Raw genomic sequence first — 3,663 nt, forward strand, 5'->3', positions numbered from 1 at the left:
AACACCCCACCAGCGCAGAAACACGTGTAGCATTGATTAAAAATATCTTCTTTCCCCACAGACTAATAACAGGTAAGTTATATATCTTTCAAATACTTTTTCAAATAATTTTTTTATTTTATAGTAGGTTTTTTTTAATGCTTATATTATTTTATTGGATATAACTTTCAATGCGTATTCCATACAATAAGGTTATCCTGAAATAAGAGCTGCGGTTCTTTTGGTAATATCCCAAATTTGTAATAATATTATAAATTATACTGCTTACTTTGCATTAGTAAAGTGTTAAATAGTAAATGTCCTGATAACCTGGAATACTTATGATTCCCTAAGCTTTTAAAAATATTCATATATATAGATATATATATACTTACTTGGAAATGGATGCGTAGCGTTCAATCAAATAATATAAATAATATGTATACATATGCATATATATATACATATATATATCATTATATATATATATATATATATATATACGTGTGTGTGTGTGTGTGTGTGTATATATATATATATATATATATATATATATATTATGTGTATTTATTTTCTCTAAGTTAATAATTAACTCAGACAAAATAAAATGGTTAATAGATACCAGGGTAGCAAAGATCACAAAATGACGGTGATGTAACTCCTGTTTATGAGGTAGAAACTCCTTGTTATTTTGGGTACTTGAGTAAATATATAAATTTAGTAAATGGAGTAAAACGCATATGTTAAATGACGAGTGGTACGCCATGTATCTGTACAGGTAACGTCGATTCTAAGAAGGGAGTAAGCCAATGTGCAGCACAAATATTTGTTCACTATAAACAAATCATCTGTGCAGGTTGTTCAGCAAGAAATCGCAGGACTCTTTTTTCGGATTCCAGAGACCGCCATACGATACTACTGCTTCGCATGTATGTAAGCATGCACGACATCATATATGTAAGCATAAGTTCCGTTTTTGGTGACATTTTTGTCTTCTATGTATTATCTCTAAGTTTCCAAACCTTGAAGGAATAGTTATGTGACAATTTATGTTTGAGATTGATGTTTGTATCTGGGGATTTTAATGAAAAGCAGGTGTAGACATAATGAACATATTACGCTTTTATTTGGCTCCAGCTTCTTATCTATTTATTCCCAGGTAGCGTTTGTGTTTTTAACGCTGTTGACATCAGCACATTCAATAAAATTGCCAGATGTCGAAACCATAATTATATTCGTTTGGTAGCTGAAGATGGAATGTATACGTTTGATGTGCTTATTTATTTGTATGTGTTGTTGACTATGAAAGTTTTGTATCTAGCATACTCACGGTTTCTAAGTTGTCCTTCATTGAGATTCCAGTACTTGTAGGGTTAAACATGTTTAGGGAGTTCTTGGCTCCCTGGTGAATGTTGGTTTTGTTGTATGTATTATACCATCCATTTTTGCATGATTGTCCTTCGTTGGAATTGTACTTCTGGTTAGGGTTATAGATTGTATATGTAATGTGCGAGTCGGTTGATGTATGTATGTATGTATGTATGTATGTATATCTGTATCTACGTATGTGTTTCTGTATGTATGTATGTATGTATGTTTGTATGTATGTATGCATTCATGTATTGCGTACGTACGTGATGACTAAGTCGTCGACGACACATTTGGATCCCTACTAGGTAAAATCCGGAGATGAGGGTTGCCAGAAACCTTGTAGGACAAAAACAATACCTATAGAGACAAGGTGAACCCAAAGTAGTGTCACCAACTAAGTAGTAATTGCGCGGGGACAAAGAAATTTCACGAAATGGCAAATGTGTGTGTTGCAAGACCACATGGGAGTGATGGGCCTCTATTTTTATTAGAACATTTATCTGGGTAAAAGTTGCTCTGATGTAAAATCTAAGGACCGTTTAGCAACCGGTCACATCGCTGTCATTGCTGGGTAACCGAGAGGAAAACTGTACTATGTGAAAACTGAGTAGTTTTTTTGTACATATTTCAGTTATGATAATGAATTTCACTATGGAAAAAATTCCTACCGCGACTAGCAGTAGTGGATGATACTGGCTTGACTAGGTGAAATATATAATTTCAAGCCTGTACATAGACAACTTTGGATATCGTTCTCTTCTTTTCCAAACTACGGTGATGGGGAAAATCCTTAGAATCTCCAGTGAATGAGCAACCCCTTCTAGGCATAACACTGATCAACACTTAATCAGAAAAGTCCTAGGAAATGTAGTCTAAGTAAAGCTTACCTAATTTTGGAACTGACCATCTGGATAAGTTCCAGTTATTGAACAGGAAGACACTATTCATTCCGGATAAAGCATGCAGTCTCACAAACTGTGAACTTTACATACATACATACATACATACATACATACACATGTATGTATGCATCTATATATGTATGTATACAGCAGCAGCATGCTCTTTACATTAACAGTACTCTAATGTGGGTTACAATTGAGATGTTGATAATTTAAGCGAAAACGAAGACTTACAACTATCGATGCAATTTAAGCGATCCTATATGTTTATACGGATGTTATCATCGTGACAAAATTAGAGGTTCTACTGCTAGACATCGCATGTACAGCTTCAGTACGGAGGCGGTATTGTGGCTTGGTTTATGGACTTCATGTGAATGGCGGAGAAATTTTGTCAACTGATTAAAGTTGTTTTGGAAGTAGACCGAAGACTGGTACTGGTAGTGATGGTGATGATGGTGATGGTGGTGATAGTGATGGTAGTAGTTGTAGAGGTGGCGATGATGGCGGCAGAGGCGGTGGTGATGGTCGTACTGGCAATAAATGGGAACGGTAGTGATAAGTTCGGAGACGACGGGCAGTGGCAGCCGCACTTGTGGTGACGGTGGCGGCGGCGGTGGCGGCAGTGGTGATGGTGGAAGTGGCGGTGGTGGTGGTGGGGGTGGTAGCGACGGCGGAAGCAGAGGCGGTTGTGGTTGTGAATTGTTTGCAGTATTAATATGAGTGGTGACAGATCATAGTGGAAATTGTAGTGGATGGTGGTGGTAGTGGTTGTGGTGATGCTTGTGGTAGTATTAGAATGGTGGGAACTATTGTTAGTAGTCGTAATGTCACCGTTAATTATTATTATTATTATTATTATTATTATTATTATTATTATTATTATTAGTAGTAGTAGTAGTAGTAGTTGTAGTTGTAGTGATGGTGGTAATCGTCGTCGTTGTAGTAGTGATGGTGGTGGTGGTGGTAGTAATACCTGACGGGGACAGATCTGTTCTTTGCTAGTAATGTGACCCAGTATTGTTCAATTAGCCATAGATCTCGCCCAACGGCACAGTCTCAATTATTTCATATAATTAACTCGGTTTTCAAATAGCGGAATTTGAAAGATATTATACAAGTAAGGAACGATGAAATCAATGCTAAGCTTTTATTTTTTATTTTTCATTTTTCATTTTTCATTTTTTAAATCAGAAATAGTGTGTCTATGTATATATATAAACTTTATAGATGTTTATATATGCGTAGAATCATACACAATATATATAAACACACACACACACACACACTTATAAAATGACAGACAGACAGCTAGATGTTTTAATTTTGTTTTATGACAACAAAACAATGCAAGTTATAAGAATTAATACAAGTCGATAATTTTTTTAACTTTTACCTTGTATTGCACACA

The sequence above is a fragment of the Octopus bimaculoides genome, chromosome 9 (assembly GCF_001194135.2).
Source record: "Octopus bimaculoides isolate UCB-OBI-ISO-001 chromosome 9, ASM119413v2, whole genome shotgun sequence".
Taxonomy (NCBI): domain Eukaryota; kingdom Metazoa; phylum Mollusca; class Cephalopoda; order Octopoda; family Octopodidae; genus Octopus; species Octopus bimaculoides.